At 40.9% G+C, this 16187-nt stretch overlaps 1 protein-coding gene across 2 annotated transcripts in view; it reads right to left on the bottom strand.

The window, feature by feature from the left end:
* Positions 1 to 16187, bottom strand: part of TMEM65 (transmembrane protein 65) — a 56378-nt gene that overhangs the window by 30712 nt on the left and 9479 nt on the right. The gene's annotated exons all lie outside the window — the stretch shown is intronic.

The following is a 16187-nucleotide window of genomic DNA, read 5'->3' as shown; positions in this document are numbered from 1 at the left end:
TAAGAACAGACCTGTCAATCCTAGGAGAAGAACCACATGACAATATCTACTGAAAAGATAGAACTGAGCTTCGGTCTATAGCTCATAATGTGTAGGACAAAGTTGCAGAACGTTACATTGTACGTTACATTATACAGTGATACGTTGCGAGCGCGGCTTTACTATTCATTGTACGTTTGTGCTTTACATACGGCTAAACAAACATGATAGTCAGGAGGTATTTACCTGGTAAAGACAAGATGTTGTGATATTTGCTTTCCAAATCCTCAGCTGACATGTTAAATCCATCATGAGAGGTTCTCCCTATATATGTGCGCAGGGATTTTTGGCCTCTATTAGGGCTATAATGTATCCATATTATCTCGCCCAAACCCCTAATAACCCCAACAAGCAGCTTCATAGGGATCTACTGTACAGTGGTGGAAGTATGGTGCCTTAAACCCACCGCTGTAATATGGACATACCGCGACCCTCCAAAATTTGGACTTATATCTATACATTGTCCTATACAGCTAACGCAGACGGTGGTGGGGGGAGGGGGTTACTCAGTCTAAGGTTAAGTTCATATCCACGCTGGAGTCTACAAAACATAATGTATATCTCAGTATAAAACGGACCCTATAATAGTCTATGGGGTCAGCAGGTAGCCGCTATTCTAGCAGACAGGCTTTCCATTGTGACCAACTTGCCTTAGATCTTCATCTCTTGGCCAGAACGGAGAGTTGTTACAAACAAAGAGAGTCTCTCACCCTGGAGGACCCGTCCTGTCCTGCATTATTAAGACCACCCATTGATGTGAATGGACAGGGTGTAATGTTTAATTTCCCCTGTGGTGGCGCTGTAGAGAAAGCAAACACTTACGACAAGATTTTCCAATAGATTACAGAGGATCAATGGGGATCCAATCAGAGCAATATGTTGTAATTAGCTTATTGGAACAGGGATTGTTCAGAGCAGAGAACCCCTTTAAGATCTATAAGTGTCCTCTTAAACACATACACGGTTGTACTTGTCATAATAAGAAGTAGTATGAAGAGCAAAGAAAGAAAAAAGCCACTTTAAAGGCGAAAAATAAAGACATCTGGCCTGGACTTCCCTGATGTGTGCAAATGGATCCTGTAAAATCAAGGGGAAGTGAAGGCGCTGTCGGCACTGCTGGGGTGTTTACTGTGGGAAACCCTATATGGAGCCCAGACCCTGCAGGACGCCAGACATCTCAAACATGTCAGCCGTCACATGCCGACTTATAAGACAATGTAAAAGGCCCATCCTGCGAGAAACAAAACTCACTCTAACTTAATGCAAATCCTGTATAATCTACTGTAAGAGGCCCAAAGCTTGAGGCTGCACTACTGAATAATAGTGATCAGGTGCAGAGAACTCCTCTATATGAATATTGGCACGTGCACGATTATTCAGGTCCGGTATAGATACTACACAGTATGACGCCTCAAAATCGTGGGATTTAAAGGGGTTGTCCATCTCCAAATCAAATTTTCAGTATGTTACCCGTCAGGGATCAGACACCCAGACCCCGCACAGATCATCCGTTCTAACAGGTTCTAGGTGCTGGAATCTGCTAATGGACATTCTCCTACGATGCCCATTGGACAATGTATTCATACATTCCAGGAGGAATAACAGAGGAACAGCACGATGGCTCCTAAAAATAGATTTCCCAACATTATAATTTCTTGGAAAATGTAATCTAGATAAAATAAAAATAGGATAAATAAGTCATCTGCTGAGCGAGATCAATATGATGATGTTAGATTAGTGCCGTGATAATGCCATAAGCAGCGCATTAATGGAAGACGTCACATCGCGTATACTATAAGGCAGACAACATTAACATGGCCGTCATATATCATGAGCGTCTGGATGGAATACACAAGAAACATTCCCGCAACGCACAGATTTATCTGTCCTGCCACCAGCGCCAGCCTCACTGTGCCGTGACAGAGCCAAGCATCACATTATAAATGAGTGGAGGACCAGACCAACGGGCTGCACAATCAGTCTTCTCCCTAGTTATACAGAAATAGATTAGACAACAGAGCTTTCAATACAAGGTTCAGAATTTAAAGGGAACGTACGACTTGGCCAATTCCAATTGGTAAGGCTCCATTAAGAACGTTTTTTTTTTTTTCTTTTAAGTTCACACAGTTTTTTGCAGGTGTGTGAAAACAAAATAAAAATCCACCATTCATTTCTATGGGAGTCAGTAGAAGATTTATTTTCTCTCTAGATTATTTCAGTTAGAGGAAAAAAAAACCTACAGCATGACATTTCTTCAGATGGATTCTTCCTTTCCAAACCCATTGAAATCATTAGAAGGCGGAAAAAACATGCCTTTTTTTGACATATTTTGCAAAAAAAAATAAATAAAAAATTCGGGGGCAATACGGTGGCTCAGTGGTTAGCACTGCAGTCTTGCAGTGCTGGAGTCCAGGGTTTGAATCCTGCCAGGAACACCACATGCAAGGGGTTTGTATGTTCTCCCTGTGTTTGCATGGATTTCCTCCCATTCTACAAAGACATACTGATAGGGAAAAAAATGTACATTGTGATCCTTATATGGGGCTCACAATCTACCGTATATACTCGAGTATAAGCCGAGGCCCCTAATTTTACCTCCAAAAACTGGGAAAACTTATTGACTGGAGTATAAGCCGAGGGGGGGAAATGCAGCAGCTACTGGAAAATTTCAAAAATTAAAATGGTCAGAGTTTTTGGGTGCAGTAGATGCTGGGGAAGGGGAGGGGGTGTTTTGGTTGTCTGTCTGCCCCTTCCCTGAGCTTGAGGACTGGGTTCCACCCCCTCCCCCACTTGGAATTCAGTCTGGCTGACTATAGGGGATCTGCAGTGCTCCTATTAACCCCTTCCCAACGGAACAGGAGCACTGCAGATCCCCTATATTCAGCCTGGCTGTAGCCAGGCTGAATTCCAAGTGGGGGGTAAAAAAAACCAGTCTCAGGGAAGGGGCAGTTAGACAACTTTTTTTCCTGCTACGACGTTTACCATACAGGAAAAATATTTTTATAGATTTGTAGAGCGGGCTCTGTGTTCCGGGCCTGATAGCAGAAGTACCGTATGTACTTCTGCAGTTTGAAATGAACAGCATCGCCATGCTACTACCAGGAGAGTGGCGATGCTGCAGCCCGACACCCGCCCTGGTGTCTGTATGCCAGGTCTAGAACTATGATATTGCTGAATTACTGTAATGACCCGAGTATAAGCCAAGGCAGACTTTTTCAGCACAAAAACTGTGCTGAAAAACTCGGCTTATACTAGAGTATATAAGGTACATAAAAAAAAAACGAAAAAAAAAACCCCACTAGTGGCAGAGCAGACTGCGCATGTGCGGGATTTCGAGTCCCAAAGTTGCGCTCGTCAGCTTCTGGCGCAGTGAAGAGGCAGAGATGGATGACGGCGCTGTGCTCTGAACATAATTTGTATAAAGAGAAAAAGATGAAAGATTAGAAAACGCCAGCAAGAACCAGTAAAGGTAAGAGAAGAGAACCATAACTATAGATATAACCATAGGAGGGCTTGTTTTTTTTACAGGACAAGCTGTATTTTTGGCACTATTCAATGTTATATACAATGTCATCCTATTAATATTATAAATGTGAAAGTTTGTGGGTTTGTGAGTTTGGATGTTCGGATGTTTGTTCCTCAATCACGCAAAACCCGCTCAACCGATTTGGCTGAAACTTTCCACCAACATAGTTAATACACCCGATTGCGCAATAGGCTACTTTTCGTCACAACAGCGCACATACGTTTGTGCCAGGACCCCCACAAAACCCAAACTCACACCACCATCTCTGCAATCTCACACACTTTGGACCATAGCAAGCCACAAAATTCATATTGCCCTCTACAGCCTCGCCCCTAACCCCACACAATCACATATACATATACTTTACCACTTTGCCCCTCACCTTAACGATACTCCAGGAGGCTCTCTTTAACGCCCCGGAGCAGCCATATTAGCCGACCCCCACCGCTCTGACAATCCGCGACACCGCCCACCCATGTCAATACCCCTAGGAGGTCTAATAAATGCAAAAAATTTTTTTTTAAAAAAAGTAAAAAAAATAAATAAAAAAATAAAAAGGATTAAAAATTCAAATCACCCCCTTTCCCTAGAACACATATAAAAATAGTTAAAACTGTGAAACACATACATGTTAGGTATCCCTGCGTCCGAAATCGCCCGCTCTACAAAGCTATACAAATATTTTTCCTGTTCGGTAAAATGGTCAATAGTGCCAAACCGCCGTTTTTTCACTGTTTTGATTCTGATAAAAATTTGAATAAAAAATGATCAAAGCAATAACATTTCCCGAAAATGGTAGAACTACAACGTACACCCGGTCCCGCAAAAAAAAGACGCCCTATACATCCCCGTACACGCACGTATAAAAAAGTTACGGCTGTCGGAATATGGCGACTTTTCAAAAAATAATTTTTTAACACAGTTTTGGATTTTTTTTTAAGGGGTCAAAATGTAAATAAAACCATATAAATTTGGTATCCCCGGAATCATAACAAAACACAGAATACAGGGGACATGTCATTTTGGTTGCACAGTGAACGCCGTAAAACCAAAGCCCGTAAGAAAGTCGCAGAAATGCATTTTTTCTTCAAATCCACCCCATTCTGAATTTTTTCCCTGCTTCCTAGTACAATATATAGAATAAATAATGGTGGCATCATGAAGAAAAATTTGTCCCGCAAAAACTAAGACCTCATATGGCTCTGGGAGCGGAGAAATAAAAAAGTTATGGGGTTTAGAAGGAGGGGAGTCAAAAACAAAAAACGAAAATCCAAAAATGCCATCGGCGGGAAAGGGTTAACTTCAAATACTTCTGTCCCAAAGTCACTATGTAAAGTTTCTCACAACACCGTATAGCAGCTCAAATACAAATTAACTTCAACACAAAAGTCTCACGTATTCTCTGAATTACAGCAAAAACAAGATACAAAGTTACATTTCATATCCCATACCTTATACACAGTACGAAAACCTTACCCGCGCCTGTATATACCCACTGCTACAATCACTGCAGACGAAGTCGCGGGTACCAGCTAGTGTAATATATTTATTTATTCATTGATTCATGGGGTTATTTTACGGCATTCACTTGCAGAAAAAATGTAAAGGCTCATTTTTTGCAAGATGAGCTGTAGGTTTTTTTTTTTTTGTTTTAACCTTTTCAGATGTTTGTTTTTTAACCTTTTTCTTCAATTTTTGGGGAGAAAACTGGAATCCAAGGCCTAATAAATCTTCTCTACTGTGTTTATTTCTTAATACTCTAAAATTTGGAAAGGGGGAGGAGTTAAACTTTGAATATTTATGAAGTTTTTTAAAAATATTTTATATTTTACTTTTTTTGTCTCTAGAGGACTTAAATACGCAACTGTTAAAACTTGTAAAATATACTGAACTATTCTAGTACTGCAGTGTCTTGTCCATTGATCAGTGATCTCATATACCCAGCCTGAGACAAGGTTTAATATGTGCACCAAAATGGCGGACCTGGAGGCGTTCCCTGCGGTGTAGTTTCAGGATGGGCGCGGCAGAGGACCAGTTAGGTGAATATTGCTTCTTTTATGTTTTAAACCCCATCTAAGCCCTTTATAAAAATAAAAAATTTACCCACTAAAAAACCCTTTAATTTTTCAATATTTCCAAGATCTTTGCTTGCGGTCTATGGATGGAAACACACTTGTAAGAAGGATTAGGAAGGTCCCCGATCACTGACAACACTCTTGGACGGAAACAAACCCCCCCCTCTGCGAAGACGGTGACCTCCTCGAGAACACATTTTAATAAATATGTGCACCCTTGTGGTATGGATGGCATGTATCTCCAGTCTGGAAAGAACGAGCAGACCCTCTCAGGTTTCACATTAACCAGAACACACTTCTACTTCCCTACAGAGCCATAAAGAGGCGCTGAGGTTTCCTGGCATCGCAACGACCGGGTTTTCAGAGCCAGGGATGACAAATCAGTTTTCGGTTCTCCGTCCTCTCTCAGAGCTCCGTTGCACTCTAATGGATCTCCGAGCAATCCTTTTATCTTCCTGTTCTATGTGTTGCAACTAATAAAATGCAATAACCATTAAAAAAGAAACTTCCCTAATGGTCTCGATTAATAATATCCTGTGCTTTATGGCTACAGCTCTTAGCCAGGCCTATCTATCAAAATGGTTACAGACTACAAATACACTCTGTGTGGTCTGATCCTGCGATCACGTGTCACCGGTCTCCTATGGTCTGTAAGCTATCAAGAGGTCGGGGTAAGACATGACGGCAGGATCAGACTACACACTAGGCCTGATGTTGTCTATAACCATGGAGACAAACTCAGGGGATAGGAAGACTGCCATTATAAATCTCCCCCATAGATCTGCATGGGAGCTGCGTACTTAACACAGTAGATTTTATAGATCTCCTCTTCCTAACACAAAGATACCCCTCCTCCTGTAGTCCCGAAAAGCTAATGGCGGCCATATTGGATCCCTACCCAGCTTTGCTATGCACAGATATAGAAGGATCGCACACCTTACAGTTGATTTTTTTTACATTTAAGATTCTTCCATTTCATTACAAAAATGCCCCCGAAATATTTGCACATCAGGTTGGTTTTCATAGCAGAGATGTCTCCGAAAGTCGCGCACGCGGACTCTGCTATGTTAAATTTGGCAAGAACATCTCGAAGAATTCCATGTAAATGAGCACATTGATAGTCATAAGCGGACAGATGAGGAATGCTAAGCGTGCGATAAAGGAGGGCCGCTATTCACACAAGACATCGCAATACAGCTATTTACCTTGAATAAAAAAAACAAAAAAACACATGAATATTAACACTTACAAGGAAGGACATCTTAAAGTGAACCCGCCATGTTACGCCCATACCGCACCATTGAATCCGGCTAAGAAACAAGTTCTCACCATGTTTGCATGACTCCTACACTCCGATAACCTACATTTCAAACCATAACTGGATGACAGGCAGTCGTCATGAATGGCCTTAGCGGTGTGTGACACTTGGGTGCCTTGACTGTCGCTACTGAATTGTGTGCCATCGTCCCGGATGACCTGGAAATTCTGAGTTTGCATTAATTGATTCTATACCTGGAATTCAAAGCTATGGAAAGGAGGATAGTTATACTGGTCGTGTCGGATGGTAGTATTTGTGTACCGTACAGCCATTTTATCTGGGCACCCTCTGGCGATTTTGTCTTGGCACCGCACAACCGTATAATTTGGGCACCGTACGACCATATGATTTGGATACCGTATGACATTTATTTGGGTATTACACAACCATATTATTTGGGGACTATATGATTATATTATTTGTGCATTATTGGGCCATATTATTTGGGCACTGTATAACCATATTATTTGCATATTATTGTACCATATTATTTGGGCACTGTATAACCATATTATTTGGGCACTATAAGACCATATTATTTGCATATTATTGTACCATATTATTTGGGCACTGTATAACCATATTATTTGGGCACTATAAGACCATATTATTTGCACATTATTGAACCATATTGTTTGGGCACTAAAAGACTATATTATTTGCACAATATTGAACCATATTATTTGGGCACTGTATAACCATACTGTTTGGGCACTACATGACCATATTATTTGCACGTTATTGAACCATATTGTTTGGGCACTAAAAGACCATATTATTTGCACATTATTGAACCATATTATTTAGGCACTGTATAACCGTATTGTTTGGGCACTATAAGATCATATTATTTGCACATTATTGAACCATATTCTTTGGGCACTATATGACCATATTATTTGCACATTATTGGATCATATTGTTTGGGCACTACACTGTACTCCATCATGGCATCAGCAGCTACAGCACATGGGCGACATGTTGTGATACACTGCCCATAAATGCTGATATGTAAATCACTACCCAACTTCTACTACATGCGAGTTACACATCCAGATCTCCTGATGCGCGGGGAGAGTTCAGCTCGTTGTATAAACCAGGAATTTCAATGAGACAAATTCCAGACGTCTTTTGCACGCTAAAGAATGTTTGGATGATTATAAGCCTATAAATGTCACGCGCTCACTACTGCCACCATCAGGTAGTTATTATATCTGGAAATAACTCCATGACAGACCCATGGCTCGGCCTCCAATGGCTCGGACCCCATCAGCCGGCACATTTTCTGACTAGGTCACACATAAATCAGCAGAGGCCGACATGCTGGATCATGGATTAGTAAATCTTCCTCCTTATAAGAAGCTCCATTATTAGAACTGCTCATCTACTAATAAGGGAGGATTGAACGGATTCATCTCAGTCATAGAATACAATGAGAGGCCAATGTATCCGAACGATGACAGGGTTGGGCAATTCATCGAAAGATAAATTAAACTGAACGTCAAATCGTCATTTTGCTCACAACGGTTATTTCAGTTTGGTTATTACAATATTCGTGAGGTTCCACCTGCAGATTCGTGAGGACCTGACCCAGTGCGGGTGATCAAATAGAGTGTCACTCACCTTTCCTGGGCTCCGGCACGACTCCCTCGTCTCTTACAGTCTTCTGCCTGATGTCCGGGACCACTGAGGCCTGTGACTGGGCTTCAGCATTTACTCGGGTCGTGCGGCGTCACAATACATGCATCATGACACCCACATGGCCGCCGAGGACTATCACAGGCTTCAGCGGTCCCTGATGTCAGGCAGAAGCCCTAGAGAGAACAGGGAGCAGTGCCGGAGCCCGGGGGAGATGAGTATCGTGAGTGGGTTTTTTTTTAATGTTTCTGCACTTTCCCTGAGGCTTCGCTTATTATACTCTGGGATCTGAAGAGACCCCACGGTATCTGGTCTATGGCGGGTCTAGGTGTCGGACCCCCGCAGATCATATACTAACGACCTATCCTGTGAGCAGATTGTCAGTACGAAAAATCCATTTGGGGCAAGAAAATTCCTTTATGGGAATCTTGTAACAAATCCACATGCAGACATCTAATGAACTAGAAATCTTTAGTACTAAGAAGTTATTTTCAATCACATTGAGAAAACCCGGGTCGTGTCCAGAGTCAAAGAGTTTTGTTGCTAATTTTGATGGTGGAATCGCTGGTAAGAACGATCAGATAATCAATCAGAAGGTCACATGATGGCCGCCCACGATCTAATGTGTATGGCCGGCTTTACTTACACAGGTCCCATATTCAGGAATACCACCAACAAGGCTGGGCAAGATTTAAAGGGGTTTTACAGAATTTGGGAAACAAATGATGTGTAATGTGCCTAGTGATGTAAGGTCTCTTTCTTTGGCGGACAAGTCTTGCTAAGAGATGGAAGTTGTGGGACGCGACTGAGAAAGAATTCAATGTCTAGACACAGAGAGAGCTATAATAAGTTTATGAGGCTGCAAAATGGAAAGAGCTAAAATGTAATATAAGGATAAAACCGCAATCCAGAAGGAGAAATCCCGGGCTCTCCTGTCCATCAATACTACTACTTACCTCCCGAGATCAGAGGTATCTGCTGGAAGCGAGGGTAAGGAGTGGTAATGGAGACAGGACTGGAGGGAATCCGACCTACATCACCTCCTCAGACCTATCCACTTATCTGCGGCCATCTCCGACAGTCCTGTAGACAGTGGATGGAGCGACAGTGCACTTGCTAGGTTTGGGGTTCCATGTGGATGAAGGAACGTGACCCCCATTGTGGGACTGATGGTCATTGGTTAGACTCCTACAAATCAGCATGTCCATAGAGGATAACAAAACTTGGACTAAACCCTTTAAACCAGTAATGAATACAACGTCCCAGAGCTCTGATAGTCTGACACACTGCTCCAAATCTCCTGCATAGTCGCCCCTTGAAGCGCTGCAGTTTACAGCTGATTATGTATAAACTGCTTATCATGGCGGCCACAGTTTTATCTTACTTTTGCGCACTTTTATCTGTTTATTCTATGCAGGGGATTTGGAGCTTTGTATCAGACAAACAGAGTTCTGACTGATTGATCGACATAATAGGGAATTCAGAACAGAATTAGACATGGCTGCCATTTGTTTCCATGAGATAAAATCGGACTATTACTCTTACCATGGCCGTGAATGGCGCAACTACTATAATAAATGCAAATAGTGCAACTTTTATTGCCCAGTGGAAACTCTGAGAACTCTGACTGTACCTATAGTAAAGCTAAAAATAACATTTCCAAAGCTTATTAGTGAAGGTCAAGGTGAGGTTCCCTGTAAAATCAATGTAATACGTGCTGGCAACCTGACCAGGAGCAAGACAGGCCAGCAGAGTAACACATCTCATGGAGGAGTGCCCATATAGAAAGGGGTTCAACCCCGCTGCACACTGGGGCAGATTTATCAAGACTGGCATTTCACATGCCAGTCTTAACAAAGGCCCGACTGGTGCAGGGTACGACTGATTTATAAAGAGGCTCTGGCCCGGGCGCCTGATGGGGATCTACACTAGTTAGGCATACATATCCTTTATAACCCAGAGCAGAAAACATATGAATGATAATAAATATGATGGGCCGAGGCGTCGCCACCATGTAATGTCCTGAGACTAGAGAATGGCGAGAGACCACATCTGACTACGTGACCTGCAAGGCTGCTGCAACGTCCAACCCAACTGGTACGTGGAGACTAGAGAAAGGACTGCGCAGAGCAGTGTGAATATTCAGGAGTAGGTTTTCCGGGTAATGTATTCAATTTTCACAAAATTTCTTTAGGTGTGGAATCCACAGCTTTGTGTTTGGAAGGCAGCAACAATAGCAATATAGGAATTGTGTAGGTACCCCAACATGTACGTCCTGCTCAGACGCACATGCATGAATAAAACTGTAGGAAGATTGTATGTAGACCGAAATTTTAGCACATGAAGTCCACATGATGGTTGCACGCAGAGGATGGGTTCACTGCAACCTTGAAAGTCGCCAGATCATTGGACTTAATATAAAACGGACTGAATAAAACATCTGACTGCATCCATAGATCAGACTGCAGGCGGCATCCATCATCCACTGAAGGAATAGATCTGTAACTTTCGTCACGGGTAATTAACCTATCACTTCCCATGAGACAAATCATGGCTGTTTTTGGCCTTGGAAGAAAGATATTCTGTACAAAAACAAGTCATCTCTGATGAACAAAAAAACAGGAACAGCAGCAAGTAGACAGGATCCTAAAATGCAGGAGTCAATACTAAACAGAGCAATGAGACGTAACACTAATTCACATCAGTCCCTGACTGTAGGAAGTATTATAGTAGTTATATTCTTGTACATAGGAGTAGTATTATAGTAGTTATATTCTTGTACATAGGAGTAGTATTATAGTAGTTATATTCTTGTACATAGGAGGTAGTATTATAGTAGTTATATTCTTGTACATAGGAGTAGTATTACGGTAGTTATATTCTTGTACATAGGAGTAGTATTATAGTAGTTATATTCTTGTACATAGGAGCAGTAGTATAGTAGTTATATTCTTGTACATAGGAGGCAGTATTATAGTAGTTATATTCTTGTACATAGGAGGCAGTATTATAGTAGTTATATTCTTGTACATAGGAGCAGTAGTATAGTAGTTATATTCTTGTACATAGGAGGCAGTATTATAGTAGTTATATTCTTGTACATAGGAGCAGTATTATAGTAGTTATATTCTTGTACATACGTGGTAGTATTATAGTAGTTATATTCTTGTACATAGGAGTAGTATTATGGTAGTTATATTCTTGTACATACGTGGTAGTATTATAGTAGTTATATTCTTGTACATAGGAGTAGTATTATAGTAGTTATATTCTTGTACATAGGAGGTAGTATTATAGTAGTTATATTCTTGTACATAGGAGCAGTATTATAGTAGTTATATTCTTGTACATAGGAGCAGTATTATAGTAGTTATATTCTTGTACATAGGAGCAGTATTATAGTAGTTATATTCTTGTACATAGGAGTAGTATTATAGTAGTTATATTCTTGTACATAGGAGTAGTATTATAGTAGTTGTATTCTTGTATATAGGAGCAGTATTATAGTAGTTATATTCTTGTACATAGGAGTAGTATTATAGTAGTTATATTCTTGTACATAGGAGTAGTATTATAGTAGTTATATCCTTCTACATAGGAGTAGTATTACAGTAGTTGTATTCTTGTATATAGAAGCAGTATTATAGTAGTTATATTCTTGTACATAGGAGTAGTATTATAGTAGTTATATTCTTGTACATAGGAGCAGTATTATAGTAGTTATATCCTTCTACATAGGAGTAGTATTACAGTAGTTGTATTCTTGTATATAGAAGCAGTATTACAGTAGTTGTATTCTTGTATATAGAAGCAGTATTATAGTAGTTATATTCTTGTACATAGGAGTAGTATTATAGTAGTTATATTCTTGTACATAGGAGGTAGTATTATAGTAGTTATATTCTTGTACATAGGAGCAGTATTATAGTAGTTATATTCTTGTACATAGGAGTAGTATTATAGTAGTTATATTCTTGTACATAGGAGCAGTATTATAGTAGTTATATTCTTGTACATAGGAGTAGTATTATAGTAGTTATATTCTTGTACATAGGAGCAGTATTATAGTAGTTATATTCTTGTACATAGGAGCAGTATTATAGTAGTTATATTCTTGTACATAGGAGTAGTATTATAGTAGTTATATTCTTGTACATAGGAGTAGTATTATAGTAGTTGTATTCTTGTATATAGGAGCAGTATTATAGTAGTTATATTCTTGTACATAGGAGTAGTATTATAGTAGTTATATTCTTGTACATAGGAGTAGTATTATAGTAGTTGTATTCTTGTATATAGGAGCAGTATTATAGTAGTTATATTCTTGTACATAGGAGGTAGTATTATAGTAGTTATATTCTTGTACATAGGAGTAGTATTATAGTAGTTATATTCTTGTACATAGGAGTAGTATTATAGTAGTTGTATTCTTGTATATAGGAGCAGTATTATAGTAGTTATATTCTTGTACATAGGAGGTAGTATTATAGTAGTTATATTCTTGTACATAGGAGTAGTATTATAGTAGTTATATTCTTGTACATAGGAGTAGTATTATAGTAGTTGTATTCTTGTATATAGGAGCAGTATTATAGTAGTTATATTCTTGTACATAGGGGCAGTATTATAGTAGTTATATTCTTGTACATGGGGCAGTATTATAGTAGTTATATTCTTGTACATAGGAGGTAGTATTATAGTAGTTATATTCTTGTACATAGGAGTAGTATTATAGTAGTTATATTCTTGTACATAGGAGGTAGTATTATAGTAGTTATATTCTTGTACATAGGAGTAGTATTATAGTAGTTATATTCTTGTACATAGGAGTAGTATTATAGTAGTTATATTCTTGTACATAGGAACAGTATTATAGTAGTTATATTCTTGTACATAGGAGGTAGTATTATAGTAGTTATATTCTTGTACATAGGAGGTAGTATTATAGTAGGTATATTCTTGTACATAGGAGGTAGCATTATAGTAGTTATATTCTTGTACATAGGAGTAGTATTATAGTAGTTATATTCTTGTACATAGGAGCAGTATTATAGTAGTTATATTCTTTTTTTTGGGGCTCAGTCCCACTGGTGGTATTTTTTTTTTTTAGATGTGGCTTTGGTAATTTTTTTTAGTACAAACAGCAGCCACACACCCCAGCAGTTATACAGTCGCTGCAGGTTTCCTTATTATCTAAACACGAGCAGATAAAGCCGATATCATACACAACATCATTATAATCTGCCAGCTGCGGACCACCGGAGAGGTAACTATGGTCCTGCGGCGGCTGTAGCTTCTCATTGACTCTCTCGGTGTAATCTTCCTGCTGTCGCTGACTAAGAACTGCAGGATTAATGAGATACCAACGGGAACACTAGAGCCACGGCGCAACCGACGATGTGGACGAACCGCGGCTTAAGGCCAAGATTAAATGAATCCAAAATAAGATCGGTAGAGATATAGTATATTTATTAGGTCAACTGATATCTAGTCCTGAAGTACTCTGTACTGCTGAGAGATCTCGCTCACCGCACCAATCTAAACAGATTGCACCCCATCGGTACTTTATGCATCATGACACTGTGTAGTCACCATCATTGTCATCACAGACAGTTCTCTCCTGAAATACTCTGTGCTGCTGGACGACCAAGCTCCGACACTCTGTGACCCGGCACTATTTTACTCCCTACATAATGATTTTACTTTGGTCACATGATCAACACATGGCTCTCCTGAAATACTCTGTGCTGTACGCCACTACATAACCCTAATACAACCTATATAAGCTGTACAACTAAATGACGATCTGCTCCACCACATTCTCATACCTTCCGACCATCCTGACCATTCCCGTATTCTGGTTTGTGTCCCACAGTCCCGGAAGGCGGGAGGTATGTTCTGGTTTCAACTCATCTGTGTCCGGAGGATGTAGAGGAGTTGAATACACTGGTGAATGAAGCAGGAACTGTCCTGCTTCACCACTGTGCTCCGGCCCAGGGAGCTGTAGGCGCAATGTGATGACGTCACTCATATCATGCCTACAGCTCCAAAAACACTCCATGACTGAGACTGTAGACAAAGCGGCAGAGGAGCGAGGAATGGTGTTTTTTATGTTAAACCCTGAGGGGGGAACATGATGAAGGGGGGACATGAAGCTAGGTGCAGATGGGGGGGGGGGGGGGGGCAATGGAGAAGGACATTAAACTGGGGGCAGATAAGGGTGGGTATGAAACTGGGGCAGAGATGGAGGGGGGGGGGGACATGAAACTGGGGGCAGATGGAGTGGAGCATTAAACTGAGACAGATGAAGGAGGGACATGAAACTGGGGACAACTGGAGGGGGACAATAAACAAAGGGGGTCACTGGAGAAGGACCTTAAACTGTGGGAGTAGCTAGTGGGGGACCCGTCTGCCAGTTTAATGTCTCCCTTCAGCTACCCCTACAGTTCAATGTCCCCCTCTAGTTGCCCTCAGTTTAATCTCCTGCTCCAGCTGCCATTAATTTATTGCCCCCCTCCAACTACCCCCATTGTTAATGTCCACCTCCAGCTGCCCCAGTTTCATGTCCCCCTCTAGTTTCCCGCATTTTTAACTGGGACACCAGGAGAGGGACTTAATACTGTGGGGCAGTTGGAAGGGAACATTATAATGTGGGGGCATATAATGTACGGGTGACTGTAGGAGGATTATACTGTGTGGCGACACATGGAAAAAATGGACGAGAATGGGCGGAGTCATTGTAGAAGTGGGTGAGCTAAATTTGCCACAACAAGCACTTTTTTCCCCCTTTCTTCTCTTTGATAGTTGTGAGGTATGCATTCTATATGGTAGAGGTTTTTTTCCCATTACAATATTGGGGGGGGGGGGGGGTGTACTTAGTCACATCTGCACCTAAGTTTTGGTGCAGATGGTTGCAAATGTTGCATATCTTCAGAACACGGTCCTTTCTTGCAGCAAAGACCCACCACATTGTTCCTTTTGCGCCCTGTTCATCACTTTTTGCGAAGTTGGAGAAAAGGTGTGCAGACCAAGGTAGGGAGGGCAAGGCCGGTAATGAGTTATACCTGAAATCCTGACTGGCAGAACCTCCTAATAATTTAGGCGTACCCTACACCAGCCTTAATAAATTCCTCCCACTGGCTGTAGAGAAGAATTAAGGAGCCGCATGAAGTTTCAGCATGGCGACACAAAAAATTTCCATAATACAGACACACTATGCCATGTGTACAAGGTCTGAGCAACCCAGCCTTATAGTGAGATATGCACACGAAGTTATAGGCCAAGAGCCTGCGTCTGCACTACTGCAATGGACTCAATGTGTGAAATTCATCATTCCCAGTGATATTGAGGGGAACATTTGATGCAAGGCTGTTTCTTGTGACAAACTGGACCACAAGTCCCAATCCGTGCCTCATCCGCCAAATGTAAATGTGTGCAAAACGAAGCAGGATCAGGTCAGGCGAATAAGTATAACTCGGAACAGTTTTCGGGTGTGAGTTAGAATGGAAATCGCCCCAGTTTTCATTCGGGCGCAGGGATCCAATTGTTTTATGAAGATGTCGCAGTCTCTTCATAAATCTCCCGTTTCCCG

The sequence above is a fragment of the Leptodactylus fuscus genome, chromosome 4, assembly GCF_031893055.1.
Source record: "Leptodactylus fuscus isolate aLepFus1 chromosome 4, aLepFus1.hap2, whole genome shotgun sequence".
NCBI classification, from domain to species: Eukaryota; Metazoa; Chordata; class Amphibia; order Anura; family Leptodactylidae; genus Leptodactylus; species Leptodactylus fuscus.
This window is presented reverse-complemented; position numbering and strand designations above follow the sequence as displayed.